The 26,932-nt window shown below is 38.6% G+C and overlaps 1 protein-coding gene across 2 annotated transcripts in view; it reads left to right on the top strand.

The window, feature by feature from the left end:
- TPRG1 (tumor protein p63 regulated 1) overlaps positions 1 to 26,932 on the top strand; it is a 376,146-nt gene that overhangs the window by 290,670 nt on the left and 58,544 nt on the right. The window contains exon 2 of one of the 2 annotated variants that reach the window (XR_014245019.1): positions 41 to 26,932. This exon is cut by the window's right edge and continues 13,557 nt beyond it. The exons of the other annotated variant lie outside the window; for it this stretch is intronic. The gene's annotated coding sequence lies outside the window, so the exon portion shown is untranslated. The remainder of the gene's footprint in view (positions 1 to 40) is intronic. 2 annotated transcript variants of the gene reach the window in all.

The raw sequence follows: 26,932 nt of genomic DNA, 5'->3' as shown, positions 1-26,932 counted from the left end.
GGACATGGAGGAAATGGTTTTAACCTAATTCCTGTGGCAGAGATCAGAGAAGCTTTCCTGTAGAAGCGCTTGAGCCAATATTTGACATGGGGTAGGAGTCAGCCGAAGAAGAACAAAAGCTTAAGAATATTGCAAGCAGAAGGAAGAGAGAGCAACCAAAGGAATGAAGGTGGGAAAAAGTTCTGTAGAGTAAACACCATACAGTACCACTCGCATCTGTGGGGTAAGTCTGAATACCCCCCTGTCTCCTCAGGGTGCTGTCACCTGCAAGACACCCAGCACTTTTAATTAAGGCAGTCTGGTTCTAGACACCTTGGTGCCTTTATTCGTGACATTTTAACCCATGGCTTCTAGCCCCAAGCAACTGACCATTTCTACCCTTCCTTGCTGTACAATGTTCCTGCAACTTTTTCTACAAAGGTAATGCCTTCCACGTAGGGTCAACCAGCTCTGAAACATTCCAGGGAGAGGTGCAGCCAAATACACCAGTGTGGCCTTATAACAGCAACCGCTGGAGGGCCTTGTTCTTGGGGTCCTGCTGCCATCCTCACCCCCAGCAGCGGTCAATTGCCTTTGGGAATTGAAATTATTCTACAAAGCTTAATGAACAGAACCCAAGATGGCTAATAAGACTTCTTGAAAGAAGACTCTTTGGGATCTTTCCTGGAAGCTTAGTGGAGGAGGGGACATCACCTCTCTCGGAGAGGTTGACAGTTACCAAGAGACCTGATGAGGTCTATAGAGGAGGGTTGCTGAACTGAGCAAATTCTTGTTATGGTCTCAGGAGGAACTGACTTTCTTCAACATTTTAAATCTAAGCCGGAGGACAGCTGCCTTCCTCTGAACCTCTGAATGTGAACTCTGCCCGTGAAACTGTGAGCTCTTTGAGGGCAGGTACCTTTTGTTGTTGTCATTCTTTAAGCACCTGGCTGAAAAATCTTTCTAAAATACTGAAAAAAGTATAGGCCGATCAAGTGATTGGGTTTCCTTACGTAAAGCATATCATATTAGAAAACTATTTCTTATTTGCTCTTTTCATGGATGCTAGAAATGATTGATTTAGTTTACTGACTTTTTGAACTGGTGGATTTTTCAATAATATAGGCACGTGGTAAACATCTATTTAAATATCGCAAAAAATTATTTACTGTCAGGATATCTCTCCTAACCCAGACTTTCAGTTTTCCAGAATTATTTTCATAGGTGATAGTTAGCAGTTTCATGTGTTTTATTCTTTTTTTTTTTGAGAAATAATCTGCAAATATATAAGAATAAAAATGTCTTTGTATGTATATATGTGGATTTACACATATTTGTAATATTGATATACACATACATCTATCACAAATTATTTTACCCAGCAGGTACACATACCATACAATGTCCTGCCTCAAGCTATTTTACCCAAAAATATACCTTGGAGACTTTATTATGTAATCATGGAAAGATTAACTTCAGTCTTTTTACTAGTGCAGAATATTCCACTTCAAGTCTAATCTGTTTATCCAGCCCCTCATTCATGGATATTTATTTTTATCTTTTCTACTACAAACAAAGCTGCTATAAATATCCTTGTCTACAGGACTTTGCGCATATGTGCAAATGTATCTGTAATGTAAATTTCTGCAAGTGGAATTATTAGGTCAAAAGTCATGTGAATTTCAACTGACAGCTACTGCCAAATTGCCTTCTAAACAGGTGATGCCAGTTCATGCTCCCTCAATGTGTGGGTATCCTTTTTCACACACTCTCACCAATATCGTGTGTTATGAAACCCTTCTTCTTTGCCAGGGAAATAAAGAAAAATGTCTTATTTTTGTTCTAATTTCCATCACTAGAATTTGAAGGAAGTTGAGGGTGTTTTTCTTAGGTTAGAAAGTAATTTTATTTCTTTTTCTGTGAACTGCTTATTTTTGATCATAGCCCATATTTTTTTCTATTGAGATATTGATTTTTCTCTCACTGATTTGTAAGAGCTCCTTATATATCAAAGAACTTGGTCCTGTTTCTACCATATATATTGCAAATATTTTTTTTCCCATTTGTCATATCTCTTTTAACTTTATAATGCTATGTTTTACTGTCTTTGAGTTTTAGGTTGTCAAATGTATCAATCTTTCAAGACTTCTGAGTTTATTTCTTTTTGAGAAAGGTTTTCTCCACACTGAAATTATAAAATATATTTCCACGTTTTCTTCTAAAGTTTTACAATTTATTTTAAAAAATAGTTAAATTTATGTTTCATCTGGAATTTACTTTAAGTTAGAAAAAAGATAAGCAATCAGCTTTATTTTTTTAACCAGATGGCAGGCTAGATTTCTCAACATCATTTATTCAATGCTCCCCTTTATCAATATATATTTTACCATGTGTATTTGTGCTTATTTCTGGATTATCCATTCATCTGTTTACTAGAGTACAAAATGGTTTTAATTATTATAACATTTTATTACATTTTAATATCTGGTAGAGTTACTCCCCTCTTATTAATTTTTTAAAAGAATTTATTTATTTATGCATATTTATTTTTCCATCAGCTTGCCTAATTAAAAAAAATCCTATTGTTAATAGGATTTTCAAATGTTAAATCAACCTTTCGGTCTAAAAATAAACACATTTATTTATGGTGTATTATCTTTTCTATACATTGTTGAATTCAGCTTACTAATGTTTTATTAAAGAGTTTTGTGTCTATGTTCATGAGAATATTAGTCTATTATTTTCATTCTTTGGAAATGTCTTTGCCAGGTATTTGTGTTATGCCGACCTCATAAAACAAGTTGGATACTGTTCCCTTCTCTTTTATTTTCTAAAAGATTTTGTGTATAATTGGTGTTATCTCTTCCTTGAATGTTTGATAGAACTTACAAAGGAAATTTTCTGGGCTTGAGATTTCTTTGTGGGATAGTTTTAGATAATAAAGTTAATTTGTTTTATAAATATTGAGTTACTCGTATTTTTTTCTTCTGTGTTAATTTTGGTAAATTATATTTTTCAAGGAATTTGTTGTTTAAGTTGTTTTATTTGAAAGCATATAGTTGTTAATATTCCATTATTATCCATTTAATGTCTTCTTTCTTGATTTTCGTGATCTGCATTCTCTCTCTTTCTTTATTTTTTCTGTTGATGAACCTATTGATTTTTTTTTTTTTTTGGTTTTAACAAGAACATGCTTTTCACTTTGCCAATTTTCATGACTGTCTAATTCTATATAGTTGATTTCTACTATTTTCTTTATTTTTTTTCTTTCTTCTACTTACTTTTTGGTTTACTTCTCTTTTTCTTTTTTTAACATCTTAATGTGGAACCTGAGGGCATTGATTTTAGGACTTTCTTTGTTTCTAACGTGAGCATTTAAATCTATAAATTTCCTTCTACACACTGCTTTCACTACATCTCACAGATTTTGGTATATTGTGTTTGTACTATCATCCAGTTAGAAAGATTTTCTAATTTTCCTTGTGATTTCTTCTTCGACCCATGGATACTTTAGAAAGTGTACTGGAAAATTTCCAAATATTTTGAGTTTTCCTAGATATTTTAACATTACTGAGTTTTAATTTAGAGAATATACTGTCTTTGACTTTAATCCTTGTAAATGTATTGAGACTTTTTTATTGACTCAGCTATATAGTACATCTTTCTGAATGTATCATGTGCATTTGAAAAGAATTTTGTGTTTAGTTTTCTATAGATATCAATTAGTTCATTGAGTTTGATAATGTTGTTTAGATTATTTATGGGTTTACTGATTTTTGTCTAATTTTTTTTTTTATGGGTTACTGAGAGGGGAATGTTAAAATCTGCTATTATTGTGGGGTTTTCTCTTGTCTCTTTAATTTTATTATTTTTTGCTTCATGTATTTTGAGAGTCTATGTTAGATGCACACACATTCTTGATTAGTATGTTGTTTTGATGAATTGAGCCTTTTTTCATTATGAAGTGTTACTTTTTATCTCTGGCAATACTCTGTCTAGAAGTCTATTTTGTATCTCATATTATTATAGCCACTCTATCATTTTTATACTTATTTTTGCATAGTATATATTTTTTCATCCATTTACTATCTCTCTTTGTATTCAAAGTGCATTTCTTGTAGAGATTAATAATTGGGTCATACTTTTAATCTGTTCTGATCATCTCTGCCTTTTAATTAGAGTGTTTAGTTCCCTTTGTAATTTAGTAATTTTGATATGATTGAAGTTAAGGATACCTATTACTTGTTTTCTCTTTCCCCCTTCTATTTTTTATTTCTTTGTACTTTTTTCAACCTTCTTTGTAAGTATATAAATATTCTTCATAATTATATGTATAATTACATATATATAATTCTCCATAATTATATATTGGGTTGGCCAGAAAGTTCGTTTGGGTTTTTCCATAAGATCTTACAGAAAAACCTGAACGAACTTTTTGGCTAACCCAATACAATATATATAAGCTTTTTAGCTATAACATTTTACATAATTTTGTAGTTGCTTTAGGCAGATTTTTCCAACTTCAGCACTATTTACACTTTGATCAGGGTCATTCTTTGGCGTGGGAATCTGTTCTGAGCACTGTTGGATGTTTAACAGCAACACTGGCCTCTACCCACTGGGTGCTAATAGCACCGTGCCTCTGTGTTATGACAATCAAAAATATCCCCAGACATTGCGAAACGTGCCCTGGGGGTAAAATCACTCTGAATTGAGAACCACTGTTCTAGAAATTATAATATAAATACTTTTCACCATGCACTTATAGTTAATAATATAACACTACACTTAATATTATAGCACTACACTTAAAACATAGAAACCTTGTAAATACATTTTTCTAAGAATGTAAATGTTGGAAATGGCATGATAAAGTCAGTGTAGTCACAGGAGGAAACAAGAATGAGACTTTGAAGGAAGAAGTTTATTATACTTACAAGTCCCAGAAGGGGAGTCACCATATGCCATGTAGGGCCATAAGGGAAGACACAGTGTCTATCAAGAGGCAGAGGGGCAGGAGCTGGGGGACAACTTAGGCCATGATCTTTATTAGAGTTTCCACAGGAAAGGCAAGGCAGGGCAGGGTAAACAGTTTATGATTGGCCAGTATGAATAATTTTGATGGACTTTAAACTGCAGGTGGTTCCTGGTTGCCTGGTACCTGGTCCTTGGCTAAGGCAAAAGAATATTGCCTTATGGGAAGTATGGGCCAGATAGAGGAGGTATGCCTCTGGATTGTTTAATTTGCATATCAAAGTCCATGCATTGGGACTTTTGCTATCTCTAAGAGTTGGCTGCCCCTAAGAGAGGAAGTCTCTTCCCTGCCAGAACATTATAATACACAGAAAATTAAAATGTATGTATACAATATACATATAGCTCCATTTACATCCCCTCCTCACTGCCTTTTACATTGCACTTGTCATGCATATTACTTTCATGTGCATTTTAAACCCCACAAGATAACATTATAAATTTTGCTTTAAGAAATCATATGTATTTCAAAGAAATTAGAAAATAAAGTTATCTTTTATATGCACATGTTTTCATTTCTGATGCTCTTCGTTTGTTCCAGAAGATTCAAGTTTCTCTTTGAGGTCATATTCCTTACACATGAAAAATTACTTTTTAGCATTCCTTGTAGTGTAATCTACTATGATAAAATTTCTTATTTTTTATTTTGGGAGAGGTCTTTAGCCTTTATTCTTAAAGAATATTTTCTCTAGTTAGAGAATTCTGAATTGACATTTTTTTCTTTCAGCATTCGCAAGATGTTGTTCCACTGTTTTCTGGCCTCCATAATTTCTGAAGAGAAGTCCACAGTCTTTTGAACTGCTATTCCTCTGTGTATTCTCTAGCTGCTTTCAAATGTTACCTTTATCTTAGTTCTCAGAAGGTTGACTAAAATGTGCCTACTCCCTTGAGTTCTGCTATTAATTTCTAGTTTTAATATTACACTGTGTTTAGAAAATGTCTTCTATACTATTTCTACTCCTTGGGATTTACTGAATATTTTTTACATTTCAATTGTTAATTTATATCAACATTTCATAAATACTTGAATGTGCAGTCTCTGCTTTCTTTGTATAGAATTCGATAAGTGGTACTTAGATCCATTATCATTATGTTCTTTGTGTCTTGTTTGTCTTTGCCTATTATTCACTAATTAAGTTTTTTTCGCTACTTGATCCCTCATAGACTGAGAGAGGAGAATTAAATTTTCCTTAACTACTATGCTTTTTTTTTTTTTTTACTTTGTGACTTAACATTATGAATGTTTGTATTGTCTTGTTTGATGTAGGAACATTTATAGATGTTGAATCCTTATTTTAGATTATAATCTTTTTCATTATAAAGTTTATCTCCTTTAATGTCTTCCTTGTTTTTGGTCTTGTCTGCTGAATATTGCAAACCTTATGTCCTTTTTATTTGAATTTTCTTCGTATATTTCTGCCTGTTTTTTACTGTAAACTTTTGGGGTTTCTTTATTTTTTGATGTGTTCTTGTATGCAGCATATGATTGAATTTTACTTTGTGATCCAACCTGAGGGTCTTTTCTTTTAATTGGTAAGATTAACCTATTTATACATATTAATATGACAGTTACAGTCTTAGTTCTGCCATCTTGATTTTTGTATTATTGCATTTTTCTAAATATATTACCGTATTTTCTATATTTCCTTTGTTTTCCATTGAGCGTATTTTTCTTTAAGCAAGAAAGTTTAGAGTCTTTTTCTACTAGTGACTATAAGTGTAATTTATAGTAATCTTAATTCTATCTTTTTTGAATATTATCTATTTACTTCCTAAGATAAACTCATTTACATTAACAACCCACTTTTTCATCTTTATCATTCATTTTTTAAAGTTGCTTATAATTATTGTTATTAGTTATATCATGGTTATTTATTTAAAGAATATGCTTCCACTTGATACACCGTCTTCAGCAGTGTATATTAAAGCTCCATTGTGAAACATAAGAAATCTACATATTCATACTATTCCCACATTCTCTCATCCTTCACCTCCCTTCTTTCATTAGTTTTACCAGACAAATTTCATTTTTTATGGCTTGTTTTATTTGATTTCCCATGAGGCACCTAGTTATTACCATAGAGAGTTGGTGTAATTCTGGGCCTCCTAATTAACTTGTGTGGCTTTATTCAGATTTTCATCCTGGGGTTAGAGTAAGAAAGCCTGTCCCAGCAGCTAGCATGCTGTTAAAAATTAAAATGCTTACTCTGGGCCCCCCAGGTGTAGGAACATAGTGTGATGAAGGGGTGGTTTTTAAAGTTCTGCTCAGTTTTTTTTTTTAGCAAACCTCCATAGTAGAGTTCTGGACTGGGGATAGAGTCTTGGATTTCAGTCCTAATTTTACAACTGTTAACTTTGTTTCCTCATCTTTCAAAAGGTCATTCATACTGTCATTCTGTTTCATTAATAGTCTTATTGTACAGCTCTAATGAGATAATTTGGAAGAACTTTGTAATATGCCTTATAGATATCAGGTGTTAACAAGTTCTGATTCTCTCCCAGATAAAAGCTTTTGTTAACATGGAACTAAGTAGATTAATTTGATTTTTATCTTTATTTCCAAGTCAGTTAGCCCTTCTTGGTTGGGCATTAAGTCACCATTATAAGTCAGAGTTCAGGCAGCAGCAGGCAGGGAAAGGAGGAAGAGACAAGGGAAAATCACCTGCTAAATAATCATAAACTGAATCCAGAGGAAAGCCTGAATAGAGTGAGCAAATTCCCTTGTTATAAGAAAATGCAGTGACTTAACATTAGCACCTGCTGGCTGCAGAAGGTAATGCTGACACTGTTTACCAAGAGCTCTTACCACCCTCGTGCCATTTGACCTTCAACAGCAAGAATAAATAGCATGGACTAACTACATTTTAGAGATGAGAGAAGTGAGACCGAGAGGGGTCCAGGGATTCATGCACCATCAGCTATTTAGTATTAGAGTTGGGCTTCAAAATCAATTCATCTAACTTCCTGTCCAGTGTTCTTTTCTTTTAATAAATAATATTTTATTTACTTTTCTTCTCCCTCCCCTCCCCTCTCCTCCCCTCCCCTCCTTGTCCCTTCCTTTCCCTTCCATCCCCTCTTTCTCTCTCTATGATCTTGCTTCTGTTTTTTCATCCTCTGTCCTCTCCTTTCCTCCTCTCTGTCCCTCTGGGTGAAGATAATCTCTCCTGTTAATGTAGCTTCTGCTTCTCTTAAGAAGCTGTGAAGAGGACTATTGGAACTTAGCAGAACATGTGCCAGTGTATCCCACGTATTGGCACTTACAAAACAGAGTTGTTCTGTTTTATTCACTGTTTTTCCTTTGGCTTAATATGAAGTGAGAGTGTGATGGGAAGAGACAACTACAGGCTATGGATCATTTATCTGTGAGATGAAGGAAGATTCGCTTTGGATTGGAACATTCACCAGACACAAAACCAGGAAATGGTAAAAGGTCTGGTTTATCTTACAGAGTAACTAGCTTAACTAGTTGCTAGTACACAGCCTTTGTTATTGTTCCTTATCTGAGATGAGAACCCTATATCTTATTTCTATCATAATTGGATTCATGCCCAGATTTTAATTAAAATTTAATTTTCATAATCCTGTTGTGTCTATAACCTCCCAGAAAAGTGGAGGAGGGAGAGGAAGACTCTGTTTCTTTGAGATTAACCATTAGGTTAAAGCTATAACCAATTTTAACCACAGCAATTTTCTTACTGCTTGAATTTGGACAATTCATTTTAATTCCTGGGCTCTCAATTTCCGATCTATAAAATGTCAATAATAAAAATCCCTGTCAGGCCTAACTCATAGGTCATTATAGATTTAAATAATTCATATAACAGTGTTTTGTAAGTTGTAAGGTGTTAAAATAATTGGTACTTAAAGAGTTCTAAAAATCCGTATTTACTTGCTAACTCTCCCATTTTTAAAAATATGCCCACAAGAGATAATGATGAGGAAACTGAGTGGTCAAGTGACTTGTATGTAATCAAACAGATACATGATGGTGGGTTCTGGAACATGAGATCCTCTGATTTCAAATCCTCCCTTTGTCATGCACCTAGTTCCTACTGGTCCTCAAATGCATTGTAATTTTTGAGGATAAATGGGCCCCATTTCATGACCTCTGTTCCTATCTGAAGCCTGTAATCAGGAGGTAGAGTATAGCTAGTTTAGAGCTTAGAGAGCAGCTTCTGAAGTCAGGCTGCCTGGGAGCCAATCCTAGATCTGCTTCTGGGTGACCTAGAGCAAGTCACACAACAATCTGTGCCTCAGTCTCTTCACTTGGAAACTGGAGAGGGTAATAGTATCTATCTCAGTCCATGTTGAGGATTAAATGAGATAATACATATAAAATATTTAGAAAAATATCTGGTATGTAATAAACACTTGAAGGATGTAAGCTTCTATAATAGGTTTGGGAGAAAGACACTGATTGAGGATTCAGGGATCTGAGTCCTGATCTACTTTCTTAATCAGGAAAGTCTCCTCCCCTGGCTGAATTTCAGTTTCCTCACTTATAAAATCTCTGAATTTTTTTTTGAAGTATAATGTCTGGGATGGCCTCCTCTTTCATGCCTTCCTCCTGCTGATACTAAGTCAACAGGGGGCAACTCCTAGCATTTACAATGTTGTGTTAGTTTCAGGTGTACAGCAAAGTGATTCAGTCATTCATATATATATATATATATATATATATATATATATATATATATATATATATGCATACATGTACACACACACATATATATTCTTTTTCAGATTCTTTTCCCTTATAGGTTATTACAAAATACTGAATATAGTTCCCTGTGCTATACAGTAGGTCCTTGTTGCTTACCTTTTTATACATAGTAGTGTGTATATGTTAATCCCAAATTCCCAATTTATCCCTAAATCTCTAAAAAATTTTTTCCTTTTTTAATTTTTTTTTTTGGTCTTGAAATCCTATGCTTTTGTGGTACTCTATTTATATAGCAATTTTCCCAAGTCATTCATCTTAGAGGGCTGAATGATTTTACCTAATCAATTACTCCTGTGAAAAATGTCTAAGGTTTTCTGCTGGAAAATATTGTTGCTGTCACATTGATATGCCAACAAAAGCTGAGTGGGAAGGTCAGGCCTAGAAATTCCTTCCTGCAAGAGTAGGCATTACACATTTATCTCTCCATGACGTTTAAAGTTTGCATTCTGCCAAATATAAGGGATAGCAATGCTGCAGGAGGGAGGCTCGGAAATTGCTTGAGGTGGTCACCCCTCATCCTGTCTGTCTGTAGAGACGCTGGTGAAAGCAGGGGCTAGGAGCTGCCCCTGTTGACTTAGTATCAGCAGGAGGAAGGCATGAGAGAGGAGGGCATCCCAGACATTAACCCATCACCTCAACCTTGCTCCCTGAGATCCAAAGGCCAACGAGCTGCTCCGTGCCCCCAGAGTTCTAATTTGGCATATGTTTGTCAGATGAGAGCTTCAAAGGGCCTCTCCTCTGCTCTGGGTGAAACCAGCTCATGGCCCAGGCTGATTCTGCTGGCTTCGCGTCTGTCAGTGCGTCCTAATCACTGTTATAAAGTGTGGTTCTGCGGAACGCCTTGTAAAATATTTTCCTATTGCTCCAGCCACATCTCCTGTCTAGACAATCTAATTATGAGCGTGGAGCAAACAGCTGAAGTGTTTGCCGCCCCCAAGGGTTGCCTAACTCCAGGAGTGGCGGTGGAAGGAGAGGGGATAGGGTGTGGATAGCATTGGTTACTTCTTGTTGACCAGAAAATTGAGTGTTCCAAAGGAATCCAACTAACTTTTAATTAAAAAGAAATGATCTGGTGGAAGCTGGCATTTTGTTGTTTTTCCACACTCACTGGAAGATTAAAGGTAGCGATTCATTTCCCTCCAATCACATCTTTTTCTTGGCTTCAAAGGTGGTTTGTGGTCTCTTTGCTTAAAAAAAAAAAAAAAAAAGCCACTGACTTAGTCATCTGCCCTCCCAGCAGCATTCTGAAAATAAAAAGCGGCTCCCTAAATGTATGTTCTTTCAAAGTAGTAACTCGATTACATTCACTGAGTCCTTCCTGAGCTCTGGCCACGTGGCAGGCATGATGATGACAAGGTAATGAGACCTGGATTCTGTCCCCAGGATATTTACGGTCTCATGGGAAGACAGACACATATGAGCTAATGCTTTAACCAGGCTTTGATTACTGCTTCAGTGGAAAGCCAACAGTGCCATGGGCACAGGAGAGGGAGAGAGAATTTCTCCTGGGAGATATGGGAAGGTCTTAGGGAGGAGGTGGAATCTGAGCAGGTCTTTATAGGATGAGCGGAATTTGGGCAGAGAGACAGTGAGGAGTAGTTCAGGCATAAGCAGACAAATGCCCAACTAGTGTGATCATGCCAGCTCTCCTGTGGGGTTGGGTCTCAGCTGTTGAGAAGGCATGGTGGAAGTTTTTGAATGGTTTTGGATAATTATATGAGGTGTTTATTTTTATTTTTTAAAATTTTTATTGGAGTATAGTTGATTTACAATGTTGTGTTAGTTTCAGGTGTACAGCAAAATGAATCAGTTATACATATACATATATCCACTCTTTTTTTTTTTTTTTTAGATTCTTTTCCCATATAGGCCATTCCGGAGTAGTGGGTGGAGTTCCCTCTGCTATACAGCATGTTCTTATTAGTTATCTATTTTATGTTTAGTAGTGTGTATATTGTCAGTCCCAATCTGCCAATTTATGCCTCCCCCCCATCCCCTGGTAACCATAGTTTTGTTTTCTACATCTGTGACTCTACTTCTGTTTTGTAAATATGTTCATTTGTACCTTTTTTTTAGATTCCACATATAAGCAATATCATATGATATTTGTAATATGAAGTGTTTAGGTTTTAATCATCTTAGAATCTGAGACGTTGAAGGTTTTAGGGGAGGAGCTAAAACAATTGGCATTTTTCTTTGGAAAGATAAGGGGGGCAGCAATATAAGAAATGGTTTGGAGGAAACAGATGCTAGAGAAAGGCACAGGCTAAGGGAGAGATTCTCATATTCTCTGAGGGTAGAGTTGGGAAATTATAATAATCTGAACTGGGTCAGTGGATGAGAAAAGGAGACCATGGATATGAGAAGACTTGGCTGCAGTAGAAGCTCTGGCATGTCATGACCGAATCGGGTATTCTTTGTATGGGAGGGGGAGTGGGGGAAGGAGCTGTGAGCCTACAAGTGGAAGATGCTCATCATGCTTATTATTTGGGGGCCTGCTTGGCTAGGGGAAAAGTCGATGGTTGGAATAAACTATTCATGCCACTGACATTTACCGAGCATTTGCCATTACCAGATGCTGGGCTGGGCACTGTGATGCCATTGTGCTAAAGAGAGAGTTTCTGCCCTCACGGAGTTCACAGTCAAGGGGACAGTCAAATTATCATACCAATAAGTATAAAATTACAACACTGAAAGTGCTTTGAAGAAGAGCTACATGCGGTATGTGAATTATAGATTGCTAAGTAACTACTTACTTCAAAACTTGGTAGCATAAAATAAAAATCATTTATTATTTCTCTGTTTCTGGGTCAGGACTGTGGGTGTGGCTTAGCTGAGTCTGGTGGTTCAGGTCACTGGGGCCGTGACATCTCAAGCTCACTCGTGTGGTTGTCAGCAGGCTCAAATCCTTGATGGCCAGAGAGATCGGTTCCTGCTGTGTGAGACTTTCTCTAAGACTACTGACAACATGGCTGCTGGCCTCCCTCACAGGGAACAAGGGAGGGAGTGAGAGGGAAAGAGAGAGATTAAGCAAGACAGAAGCCACAGTCTTTAGGTAACCTAATCCTGGAAGGGACAGCTTATCACCTCCGCCATGTTCTATTCACTGGAGGCAAGTCGCTAAATCCAGCTTACGCTCAAGGGGTGGATGCCACACGAGGCCATGCATGTCAGGAGGTAGACACTGGAGGCTGTGGGACAGGTAGCCTACTGCATGAGGGCGATCAGAGCATTTATTACAGGATTTAGACCTAAATCGGAGGGTGAAGATGAAGGAAGATTTCTCTGAAGAAAGGCTTCTGGAACTCGGACTGAAAGAATGAGTAGGTGTTGGCAAGGTGAAGGGAGTTATGGAGAGTGGTTCAGGGAGAGAGAAGAGTTTGTATAAAGGAGGGAGAGAGGCTGGCACCTCTGAGGAACTAAAAACAGGCCAACATGAGGGCCCAAGGGACACCGATGTGGAGATGAGTTTTATATTTAGATGTTGATGAGCTATGGCTTTTGGAAGAATTAGAGTAATTCAGCTTGTATCTGTCACTTGCATTGGCATTCCCTAGAGGGAAGGGGTTCACAGGTAAAAGTAGTTTGAAAGCCCTTGCTCTAAACTGTAGGACCGTTTCTGGAACCGCTGGAAAATGGGTCTGATTCAGTGTATAAAATGAATCAAATTGCCCACTTATCTCTTAGGATAATTACTTATTGTGTAATGCGATAATGTTCATAAATCACCCTGGGCTTCTTGGGGAAAGGTATATAAACACAAGGCTTTATCAGTGATGATGGAAACAGATTTGGAGGATTAAAATCAGATGTGCACCTTGATGCTATGGCCTTCTACTCCCAACTAAGAGACCTGGGAAGTTCATGTGAGTTCTTGAGGAGGGTTTCACGTTAAGAAATCGAGACAGCAAGGTGTTGGGAGGTGGTTGGAATGGGTGTAGGTGTGGAGAGGCAGGGTGGGGGCTGAGGAGGTCTGTCTTTTTAGCTATTCACTCTGTTATTGAAGGGCACTAGCTTTCGTCAATCCAAGTCAAATGAATGTGACTACTTAGAAATGCACCATGGAGATTCTGCTGGGCTGGGAATAAGAAAATCTGAATTTTTATCTCTATTGTGTCTTCAGTGTTCTGTGTGTCCTTGAAAGAAAGTTGTTTCCCCTCTCAGAGACTTGCTCTACCCCCATGTAACATGAAAGGGATGAAACTAGACAATCTTTAAGGTCTCTGCCATCTTGTGGACCAATGATTTTATAACCTTCTTTCCACCATTGCTCTTGTGAAATGAGAACAATAAGAACTCCTTGTCAGCAGTCAAGGAATATTGTGACCAATGACAGTTTTTGTTTTGGGAAAGTGTTTAACATTGGTGGCAGAACTTGAACTTTTGTGCATTCATTCTACAGACCCCAGGGAAAGATGGAACCAGTGGAGAGAATATAGGCTAGAGTTGGTGTTTGATACATTTTTTTTTTTCCAGCTTCAACTGACACATTCTTCTTCTTTCTCCTCTTTTTTACCCCTCTGCTCTTCTCTTAGTCCAAACTCCCTGGACCCCGCCATATAGTTCATATTTTGGGGTTAAGAATATCCACCATATAGAGCTGTGAGGATTAAATGAGAACACTTGAGAAGTGCCAAGTTGATGACTGTTATAGGTGCTCCAAACACATTAGTTTCCTTTTGCTTTCCAATATGCTCTGCTTTTTTTTTTTTTTTTTTTAATTAGGAAGGTGGCACTCGACAAGTATCCTTTAAAGTATTGCAAAATGCTAATAGAGAGCCACTCCCTGAAAATTTACTGAGTCACTGATGGGGCAGTTAGGACTACAGGTCTGTGCTGTAAGTTTCACAGGAAAGAAATGTTAATTATTCACTCAACTCAAGGCCTGTTACTCTGCAACAAAATAATGGAGAGCTGGAGCCTGTTTTCTGATGGAAGTAGGAACTTGATGAGTTGGTTTGAGAAAGGCTAAGCCCTGTTAATGGGAGATGGGGTCTATTTCTGGGAGCAGGGAAAGTACATGTTAAAATGCTCCTCGGAACAAGATGGTAGCTCCCAGTTTAGACCAAGCAGGAGGCATGTATAAGAAGGGATGACTCTACAGGTATGCATGGAGAAGTGGCCTTAAACCCAATACATGACCACCTGAAACAACTAGGGTTATATTTTTTTTTTACCATTTGGTGATGCGGCAGCAGGCAGAGGAAGCTGGTTCCAGCGTAAAACCTGACTTATAGTGAAGAACATTAAGTAATTAATAATCTTTGACTTTTTAGTTAAAAAGTTGTTTCAGCTACTTCATATAGTTACAGTCTTTGTGTGTTGCCCTTGCATTTCTTTCTCCTTCACAGTAAACTGGATATTGCTGCATCTAGATTCTGGAAACAAGCTTTAATTGTAATAGTTTTAATGTGATGATTTGACAAATGGAAGACAGTGCCTAGTAGTCTCTGTAGGGAAAGAAAGATGAATTATATATTGGTCTTGCCCTCAAATAGTCTGAGCTGTAATTGGGAACAGGGAGAGTAAATATATAGAAAACTAATTTTCACAGAACAACACATAACATGACAAACCCTAAGTGAAAGCCAGAAGCAATGTATTATGGGAACAATGATGAGGCAATTATTTCTTTTTAAGGTTGGGAATTTTTGCTAAAGAGACAGACTGATGAATTTTGCTAGAGAACAGTAAGGTGCCTCATAGACTAGGGGAAGAGAATTATCAAGAGGTGATGATACAAAAGTATAAAACATTGCTTCAGAAGCCATGACTAGCCTCCTGGGTGGCTGGAGAGTAGGGAGAGTGGTGGGAGAGAGGAGGGGGAGAGGAAAACCTGTTCACGGAGAATGGCAAATGGCAGCATAAGGAGGTTGTATATATTTTGATTGGCTAGTGCAAGTCATAAAGGTTTCATTGCAGAGAGGTTTTCTACCTCTCTTGTGTCCCTACAGCCTATAGTACATTAGTATGTGGCAGGCACAACACTGTGTACTCAGTGACTGGTGAGTACCTGACCACACCAGATAGTGGTGTGTGGGATGGATTGGAGCACTGAGAAAAATATGATCGGATCTTTGATTCAGTCCTGGTGAGAGGTGTTGGATGCTTGACCTAGGCGTAGAAAGGAGAAGTCATAAATGAGAATCTGAGTATCATTCTCTTGCGGGCAACACTGATGAATGGCCTCAGACTCCAATGGAGCAAAGTCATTGAGATTTGCTTGGATGACGATGAAATCTGGAAACAGAATTGCCTTGGGGTTTATGGACCTACCATCTTCAGAAAGTATCAAGTTACATGACATACTGCGATGAACTGGGCAACAGGCAAGGATTTTGTCACACATGCTCTTGACTTTGCCTTTGGAAATCTGTGCCAAGAATGCCCTGGACTTGATCTTGGGTGCGGTGCTGTCCACTCACTCATAATGCCCTGGGAGGCGTGTTGACAAGGATGGGTGGATGGTGGGGTTTTGCTGAGCTATTTCGTGGCAAACCTCTGAGAGGAGGCGTTCCCCAAATGCCACAATACTGTTATTTTTGAGTAATGGACTGAACCCAGGTGCCTGATTGGACAGGGCCATTCTTCTAGATAAATATTTGGTTGCCAGGAGGTTATATTTAAATGAGAAATACCTCCTTAGGAAGTTATTGCCTAGCAATTCCTGCAGAGGGCAGGATCCCACCCCTGCTAGGAAATGTTTGAGAACCACCCTAAAATGTTTTCTGTACTCACTATACACTTAGTGTGAGGGCATCCACTTTGAGGTTCCCTGAACTCTGTTGCTCTGAATTACAAGAAAACCCAGCAGTGTTTGAGACATTGCATTTCTCTGGGGGAAATGCTTCTGGTCTTCAGTGTCATAATGGCAGGACTCTGAAGAACAAATGGAATCCGTTAGGGATCTGGCTTTAAAGAGAGAAATCAGTTCTCTGAAAAAGAGCCTGGTTCCTTCTGGAATCCAATCACAGAGTCTGGGGAGCTAAGGAATCTGGATCTTTCAGACGTAAGTCTCTCTTGCCTTTGCTCTTGCCCTTTGTAATCAATGTTTGAATGTTGGTTTTTCAGGCCCCACCAATTTAGCTTTTCTGGTCTCTCTATGGAGAGAATCCTTTTAGTTTATGTATTTTCTTTCCATTTTCACTGAATGAGACTATTAGGACTCAGCAATTAAATCTTATAACTTTTTTGGGAATCATCTGTCCTTAGAAATTCCCCAGTTAACATCCTCATTTTTTTCTTTTAAGGACTCAAAACAAAACACAAAGCAAAAAACAAGGCATAAGCAAAAACACAAGTAAAAAGATGATCACTCCAGTGTTCTGGATCAAAGTTCGTTTTTTGGGTCCTCCTATCAAGATCCATCTTAAACACATATTCTCCATGACAACATGTGGCATCAAGGTCACAAGCTGTGACTCTCCCCATGATTTTGTGAATCATCACTTAATCACTAGTGATGTATTATTTATTATTATTATTTTATTTTTAAAATATATTATTTTTGTTTTTAACACTTTGGATGCCTTTCATTAGGGGATCCACTGACATAGATCACGTCAGAAAGAAGAAACCTTACCCATGTGTACCAGCTAAAATACAAGCGAGAAGAGGCTAGTTTAACAGATGGGGCTGAGCCCCCGGGCTATGTAGGGTCTGTTTTGGTGAGAATCCATTTGGAGGAATGACATGGGGACTGGGGGACACTTGGCAGAGTCAAAGTTCAAGATTTGTTTCTTCTGATTTATTGCAGAAAAAACTACTATTTATGATGTGTTTAAATTCTTTCAATGTGCTATTATTATAATTCAGTAAATGAGAATGAGTGATAAGAAATATAGGTTTTTGGAGTTGGAAAGGAATTTAGAGTATCTGGGTCAATCTTTCTCATTTTATAGATGTAAAGTGTGGTCTTAGGGGACTGTGGTCCAGACTCCCAATGGCAAAGCCGAGAGTAGAGCTTAAAGATGGAGAAACAACCAAGGAGGTTGTTCATTGACTTAAGTCTGTAAATTCCAGCATTTTAGGTTTTCTTCTCCTTATGTCATCAGAAAACAAGGAATCTGCTTTTTAGAAACATCTAGAGAATGACGCATTGGCCAGGTAGATAGAAGATGTAGAATAAGAGTTTCGACTTTCCATAAATGAGCTCCCTGACATTACACTTGAATATCTTCTCTCTTCTCTGGACTATTTTTTAAACATCTGTAGAGCGATGAGAGCAGTCTGTGATCTTCCAGGTGTCTTTCGAAACCAAAATTCTATAATATGAAACTGTTATTGCTCTTAAAAATAATAATGAATGATATACTAAGGTGAAAAAAAAGGTCCAGGTGGTTTTATAGAAATTATACTACATGGAAGTAGTTTTAAATTTGACCTGATCCCAACATTTAATCCCTTGTGCCTTTGTCAATTGTCATTGCTGGGAAGAGTCTTTCAAAAAAGGTTTCCCCTCATTGCTTCTTAGAATTTTCAAATAACCATCTCTTTAAATCCTAATTTTCTTAAAATCTATGCAGTTTCCCTGGGCAGTTGCTGGGTGGCAGCAGAAGTGCTGAAGTGGTGACCTATGTAAAAAGCAGAATGGCAAAATCATTCTGAGGCTCATTGAGCACCGAGTGTATGCCCTAGTCTGCATAGCAAGTGAGTGATACAGCTGGAAGGGCTAGTAGGGCTGGGATTGGCAGGTAAAGGAAGAAGCTTTCCTTTCCCATTGTTTGTCACTGGTCCTTTGAAAAAGGTGGTAAATAATTATGGTAGCCACTACAATTTACTGAACAGCTGCCGTGGACCAGGCACTGCCGTAGGCTCTTTAGATATGTCATTGTAAATTCATATATCACCATTAGCAAGGTGTTATTATCTCCATTTTACAGGTGAGAAAACTGAAGAAAAGAAAAATTATCTGAACCATGCTGAAGGTCACAAAGCCAGCCAGCACTTTACCTGGGATGAAACACAGATCCCTATGACACCAAAACCTAGACTTTTCCTACCATGGGAGTGCTGAAAAAAATAAAGCCAACAACAGAAATCTCATCTCTGTTTTTGAGGTGAGTGAATCAATGGGTCAGGCAAAATTTTGGCTAGAGAGAGAATAGTAATGTCTGTTCCCAGCATATTAGTGTCCTGGAATCTGCAAGACACCTTGCACACTCATTATTTGATTTGATTCTCCTCTCTCTCACACACACATGCATGTGCGATCTCATAATAAATGCAGGAGGGTTGGTTAATTTTGAATTGTATAAGTGAATAAACTGAGACTCACTTGAAGGTGAAGTCATCTTGGCAAAGCCCTCAATAAATAGTGCAGTGCTGGGTCTCCTGATCCCTAGGCTGGGGCTTTTTCACTAAACCACAGTGCCTTGAAGAGATGGGTTATTTTCTCTACATGGGCTGTCCTCTAAGATCAATTGGACCAAAGGTAGAGGGACTGTTCACCTTTGCCTTAATGCATAGAACTGAGATGGTCTCCATCCATTTGATGGCCCTCGTCTTTCAACACAAGCTGACTCCAGCCTGCATTTATGATGATGCCTGTGTAAGCTGCAGCTGGTTACAGAGCTCTGCACAGAGTAGATGTCTCACTTAAGTTTGCCTGTCATGCACATAAAGAAACTGAATGTGTTGCTTCTTTACTGAAGGCCCTCAGTTTGTGCCAACATTCAGACAAATTTAGCTAAATGAGTCCTAGCAGAAAATAACAAAGAAAGTAATGTAGATATCTTGGCTATTGTGCATGCTTATGTTTTACATTATTTATTTTTGGATAGAATATATATATAAGAACTTCTTTCAAATCTTGAATATCGGAGGTTGCATCAGAGAACTTCTGGAACTAGAATGGGCCTTAGAGATGATCTGAGTCCAAAAGAGGGCAAGTTATTTATTTAAATCAAACTCATTTATAGAGTCATGGGTGACTGAGGTGTCCTGATCCCTTGGGACAGGAGCTTGGGCTTGAGAACCAAATAAATATGGATTTGAATCCTGACTCTGGTATTTACTGGCAGTGTGACAAGAGGGTAAACAGTTGATGTCTCTGAGCCCCAGTCTCATCTTTAAAAATAGAGATAATTATAACTACGGGTAGTTGGTTAGTCTAAATAAGCTAGTATATTCAAAAGCCTGGTGCTTGCATACTTTGTCTTTCTTATCTAGCCTGATGCCCCAATGTCTCTTATTTGGTTTGGATTCTAATGAGATCATGTGTTTTAGAGTTTACAGCACAGAGGAACTACATGATACAGGAGTACAACTCAGTCCTTGATAGGAAAAATACAGTGCAATCAATCCCTTTATAATTTATTTACGTCATAGATTAACCATGTTATAGCATGCTTTTCCCATATGTAGTTTTAGCATCTCTTATCACACTGGGATCTGCTTTGACTTGTATTTCTGAACCTGTATAATTAAGTGTTATATTATAGTGGGCTTCACAGCATTGGGTAATGAAAAGAATTCTGGCCTTGTAATCAGTGGAATTTTGTGCCAACTCTACCAGGCACTAGCTGTGTGATTATAAATGCCTCCTCTTGAGGACTATACATGAGCATTTTAGTTCAGGTGATCTATAAGGTTCTGATAAGTTTTCAGATTTGGTTGGTCTATATTTCTTCTACTGGTATATATTGAGACCCCTGTTTATTATGTCTGTATCGTGCTCTAGTGGGATGTGAGCAAGTGTCATTCTTCTAACTCAAATCAACCTAATAGTGCAAGTTTGAGCGGCTTCCCAACCATAGACTTCTCCTGCTAAATTGGGTGGGTTTTTGGTTATTTTGGTTCTTGATTTTTGTTTTGATATTAACTGCAGAGCCCCAATACTAAATAAGATCAGCAAGTTCACTTGTCAGCTCAGGCAAGGATAGACCTTTACAAAGTACCCCAGGTTACAGGAAGATGGCACTAGAGACTCTTGTCTCAGAAAAATGATGAGGCCTACTATCTGGAATGGAATGGAATCATAGAGTCACTAAATTGGAGACCACCCAAAGCAGACATCTTCTCTCCAGTAAACCTGACAAGTGGTTTATCCAGGTTATCCAGCCTCTGTTTTCAGGCTTCTGGTAAAAGAGAATTCACTATTTCTCGCCTTGTCTGTCCCACTCTGGGAGGCTCTGGTTAGAATGGTCTTTCTTCTATTGAGTTGAAATAAGTTCCTCTTGAAGCTGTCGCCTGTTGGTCCTAGTATTGTCCTCTGTAGCTACACAGAATCAAACGTCAGTTCATTAACCCAACAACTACTTAGTTCCTGTTATATGTCAAACACTGTGCTGAGCTCTGGAAAGGCAAAATATGACATCTTTTTTTCAGGGGCTTATAGTGTAGCTGAAGAGCTAGACAAGTACAATGTCAGTTGCAGTATGATGTAGCAATTGCTGCTTTAAAACATGGAGACACAGAGGAGTGCATCTTACTCAGAGAAGGAGGGCAGGAAAGATACCCCAAAGAGTTTGAAAACCAAACGTTTTTATGTCCTCCTTCATCTCTATCCTCTGCAGGTTAACTGTACTTCTAGGGTGTGACAGGCAGTGTAATTTTGGAAGTTACAGAAAGACTCAGGAGTCTTGAGTTCTAATCCCATTTTTGCTACCATTGTCCCCTGTGAGACATGGAACACATCAGCCCATGTCCTGTAGTAGAGGACGCAGATAGCACCATTTCATGTTACTAGTCCTGGACGTTTTAAAATAAACAGTCGATGCACTCATCTGATGAATCTCCCAGTGTTTCCCTCCTCTTTATTTCTGCTCCTCACTGGTCAGCCTAGAGTAGAAAATTAACACTTAATTCTCCCTGTATCTGGGCCTTATCAAGTCTCACTGAGCCCCCCTCTTCCACACCATGTGCCTGCATGGGGGTGACCCTTAGCTTGTGCCTGAACTGTTCCCAGCATTAAATTAAAAAGCATTAAATTTAAAAGCACACTTAGAGAAACCCACAGAAATTTTAAACGTGTCCAGGCAAATTGGAAGTTGCCCCTGGGATCTTTCCCTTGACCAGCACAAGAAAGATGACTAAGACAATGTCTGCCCACTCCTATGTGGAAATAATGTTGCATTTGTCTGAAGGACAATGAAAAAATGAATGTTGGAGATGGCCTGATGACAAGTTATTTTGTACCCCAAATGCCTTGATATCTCAAATCCTTTATTTTTAAAATTCTTTCATTCCAATTTTTTTCACTGATCCTTGGAGGGATTTTCAGAGAAAGAGCTAGTGGACCAGACTCAGGGGTCTGAGAAGTCTTTTAGAGCTGAGATAGGCATTCCTCCCACACGCTTCAGCCAAGCTCTGATAAGCTCTTGGAACTAAAATAAAATGAAAATATTGGGTGAATGGAACATCTCACAATCACTGGAGGGAAATCTCTTAATGATGGGATATGGAATCCAGTCTCCAAGTCCCATTACATAAAATATTATTTTCTTTGGAATAGGAAAAAATAATTGCTGTTTTTTTGGCCAGTCTGGGTAAATTTCAAGGTCAATGGCAATCTTTCTTGGGAGTTTTTATTATATTATGCAGGACTTAAATCAGAACATGGACTCAAAGAGACAGTGGAGTCACTGAATTTTGGATTTTGAATGACTCTCACATGTGTGGTAGGGAAAATAGTAATTAAGGCATGGGACTTAGGTAGTAGCACTGAGAATTCTCTAAGACCATGTTGTCAGGGTACAGATTTTCTAATGCAATTTCAGTAAACTTCCACCACTGATTCAAATTTTTGCAAAAGAATCCCCAGGATTTTCTACCTCCTCTTTTTTGATTTTTTTTCTAAAGGAAATAAGGCTTGTCCCTCAACTTGGCAATAGGTATTTCTCATTGATTTAAAAACATTTGGAGGGAGTTGACTAATTTTGATCATATTTGAGAACATATGAATAGCTATCAATTCCTACCTTACATTTAATTTTCATCTATGCTTCTTCTAAAACAAATACAAGACACTAAGTCTTCCCAAGAGCATATCTTGGGAATTTAGTGAATTTTGATATATGTATAAAAGTGAAGTTTATTATTTACTGTAATAATTGTAAGCCACAAAACCATTCATTTATCAAAAATTTACTGAGGTTAAGGCACTGCACATATTTATGCCTTTTGATTGCTCTAGGAAGAAGAAAATGGAAAATGCATCACCTACAGGGAGGCCTGAGGCCTTTTCCTTTTTGACTGGTCTCCCCCAGATCAAGCTTCTACTCGATAACTTGGCTCAGACACCAAGTAGCATGCGTAAAAGTAATATTTCAAGCCAGGTTCAAACAATCTGTTCAACTAGAATAAGCATGCATTGGGTATGAAGATGTGCATATCACTATATCAGGTGTTGTAGTGATACAGAGCCAAGTAACATAGTCCCTGCTATGAAGGATGCATTTTGCAATAGTTAATTTGAGTATATGGACAGCTATACTTTAAGGTGCAGTAAGCTTTGCCATTGGAATGAAGTTGGCACCAAAGAGAGAATTCATACAGCTGAGGCTGTATCTGGGGAACATAAAAGAAATACTTTATGACATGACTTTGAAGGAGGGAGCTAGAATATTGGTGGTGAGCTGGGATGTAAAGAGAGGGTTAGGGGAAGAGGGTGGTCCAGGTGGAAGGTACAGCAAGAATAAAGCCATATGGTCAGGAAAGAGCAGGGAAATTCAGAGAAGAGTGAGTGGATGCAGTTTTGCTGGAGTATAATGAAGGCATAGGGAATGATGAGCCTAGAGATGGGGCCAGATAAAGGAGGGAGGATTTGAATGCCAGTAAAAAGTCTTTGTACTTTCTTGGTGGAAATAGAGCTACTACTGAATTTTAAATGAGGAAGTGCATCCATTTAACAAAATTTTTTTGAAGTGCCCTGTATAGGTCAGGCACTATGTAAACTACTGACAATTCAAAGAAAGAAAATAGACAGTCTCAAACCTCAAAGTCTGCAGGGAGGAGAGGCAAATACAATTATTTTAATACAGGTATGAGTAACAAGAGGGATATGTTGTTCACATAACTAGGGGATTATGGGAAGTTTCTTAAAGGCAATAAACCTTAAGGATTGGATGGGAGTCATCTAGGTGGAGAAAATGAGAAATTCGGCTCCAATAAGACCCTTGGAACAATTTATATGATTGTTAACACAAGGAACACTGGGAAGAGAGATTTGAGTGGGAGGGATGGGGAAAGAAGGATGGGGGAGAGAGGGAGGCCAGTTGGGAGGCTGCCGCAACAGAATAGGTAAGAGAGGATGAGCCTGGACCATTGAGATGGCTGTGAGGATGAGGAGATGGTGACTCCTATGGAAGAAGCAGCAGCAGTAGATCATGATTTGATGCTGGAAGTGCGGATGGGGGTAGGAATGGCAGAAGTGGAAGAGAAAAGGAGTTAAAAACAATGATTGCAGTCTGAGAGGTGAAGAAGATGATGCTATTATTGTTAGAGAAAGTAGCAGTCATGAGCAGCAGGTTTCAGGGGAAATGTGTGGAGTTCAGTGTTGAGTGACTACTGAAAAGCAGAAAAAGCAAATTCCGTCAAACTGGGCCATGAGCAAAATTCTTGGGTTATGATGTCATAGTTTCTCTTTCTTCCTTCCTGGAAAATTTCAGGACATAGGACAAGTGGCCAAATATTGCCTCAAGTACATTTTAAAGTGCTGTTGTCGAGGGCAAAAAGATTGTGTGTATTAACTGTAAAGTGTAAAAACCAGATATTATTAACAATTCCTTGGCTTGGCTTATGGATGTTCTAAATAATACCTTGGGATTATTTATGATGACAGGTTTGGCGTTCTTCTTGGAACATATACCTGCCCCCTTAAGCAAACTGCTTCCTGGGGAGGAAACCAACAGAGGCAGGGTTTTCTCCAAACACCTAATTTTCGTTTCTTTCTCCCCTTTTCTTTTAACGTAGTGGGGAAAATTAGTGATCACTGGACCGCATATATATATTTAATGACCCCGCATGCTTTAAGGGTGAATCATGGTGGCCTCCTCTCCTTGCCTCCTTATTACTTCGTTTGCAACACCATCTCTGTCTCCACTGTAATTGCAGGGCTGGGGGAGATGTTGCTGGAGGAGGAATTAGCTACACTGTGGTGGTTTGGCAACAGAAAGGTAGAGAGGAAATAACATGGGACAGGAGGTCTGTGTGAAACATGTAGGCTTGTGGCTTTCTGCCCCCAAGGCAGCTTCCCCTACAGTTCCCTGCCCTCCGAGGGCTTTCAAGACATTGAGTGTAAGATGGGAGTGTAAGATGCTGCTTTTGTCCCCAGTATCGTTATCTTGCTCTGAAGGGGCAGCTTAAACACAGATATATGCAAACACAACACCTCCTATTCTACAATCTTAGGGGAATTTCAAAACCCCTATACATGTTGCAGAAAAAGAGTTAATTCAAAGTAAGGAGAGGAATTGATTTGGGTTGTCTGATAGTCTGGTGGAAGAAGGAATGCAGATAGTAGGATGAAGTTAAGAATAGGATACAGCACAGTTCTGTTCTATTAGAAACAAGCTTTTTTTAAAACTTTTTATTTTATATTGGAGTATAGCTGATTAACAATATTGTGATAGTTTCAGGTACACAGCAAAGGGACTCAGCCATACATTACATGTATCCATTCTCCCCCAGACTCCCCTCCCATCCAGGCTGCCATGTAACATTGAACAGAGTTTCCTGTGCTATACGGTAGGTCCTTGTTGGTTATGCATTTTAAATATCACAGTGTGTACATGTTGATCCCAAACTCCCTAACTATCCCCTCCCCCCATCCTTCCCCCCATTAACCATAAGTTCGTTCTCTAAGTCTGTGAGTCTGTTTCTGTTTTGTAAATAAGTTAATTTGGGTCATTTCTTTTTAGATTCCACATATAAGAGATATCATACGATATTTCTCTTTCTCTGTCTGACTTACTTCACTCAGTATGACAATCTCTAGGTCCATCCGTGTTGCTGCAAATGGCATTATTTCATTCTTTTTAACGGCTGAGTAATATTCCATTGTATATATGTACCACATCTTCTTTTTTTAACTTGTAACTCAAGCCTCCCCAAATCAAAATGGGCCACTTACTAGGGCTCTGCACATGTTTGTGCTCTGCACTCGGCACATGTTTGCCCAGTGGGGGGAATATAGAAGACTACATGAAGGTTCATGGCTTGCAGTGCTGAAAGCCAATTAATCATTCAGGGAGACCAATTGTTGGAAAACTATGTATAGGCAACCTCAAAACAAATGCACTGAGGACCATGGGTAGCATCAATCCATGAATTAGAGTGTAGTTTCCAGCTTTCCTAGTCCAATTTCACAGTCTATGTGGGAATTGCCATTAGCTGGCAAAGGGAAATAGGTGTCTGCTCTGACATGCTCAGAAATTGGGAACTCACAACCTCTTCAGGCAGCGTGTTCCATTTTTTAATGAGCTATAATTCGGAGAAACTTCTCCTATTTTGCCAAATCTGCCCCATCAGTGCTTCTTTTGCCTCTGTAGCCAAATGCAAGCCTAGTTCTTCATATCCATAAACATGTTTCTGATTTGTGAACATGTGATTTCTCAGGCTTTGTGTCTCCAGGCTGATTGACCCTCTTCACGGAGGACGTTCCCTTCTGTCAAAGTCCTCCATCACTACGCCCTTCCTTGCACCCCTGCTTGCCGATTTAGGCCTGGTGCCTTTTCTTTGCATGATGTTCCGTCTTTGTGGGGTTAAAATGGTGCTGTGACACGAAGGCTCAGGAGCAGCGAAGGGCCTGGGAAATCTATTGTCTGGATCATCAGAACGAGTGTTCTCAAGGCAAGCATTTGGGTAGTGGTCACCACTCCCCTGAGTGGGGAGAGCAGCAGGGGTCCAGAGGCCAAAAGGAGTCTTGGGTCTTCTGGCCCAGCGTGGGGTGTCAGAAGCTGATGCTGGGAAGTGGATTGATTTACAGCCTGAGCAAATGGTTCATCCAGATCCATAATGTCCCATCTCAGTAACGTGGTAAATGATGCTGTGAGGAATGCCTGTTTCCCTCTATCTCAGTTACAGTACATGTGCTCATTCCATCAATTTGGATATGGCATCATGGAAGGAGAAAAGTACCAGGCACTGCTCAGTGTTCTTAGGAAGTGTGTACATAGCATAACATAATAGAATTCCACAGGTCAAACCTTTCAGGATATATCTGAGGTCAGGTATGTTCTAGGCTGGAAGTCAGCA

Source organism: Balaenoptera borealis (genome assembly GCF_965194805.1).
Source record: "Balaenoptera borealis genome assembly, chromosome: 5".
NCBI classification, from domain to species: domain Eukaryota; kingdom Metazoa; phylum Chordata; class Mammalia; order Artiodactyla; family Balaenopteridae; genus Balaenoptera; species Balaenoptera borealis.
Note: the sequence above shows the minus strand (reverse complement) of the source record. Positions and strands in the feature narration are given on the sequence as shown.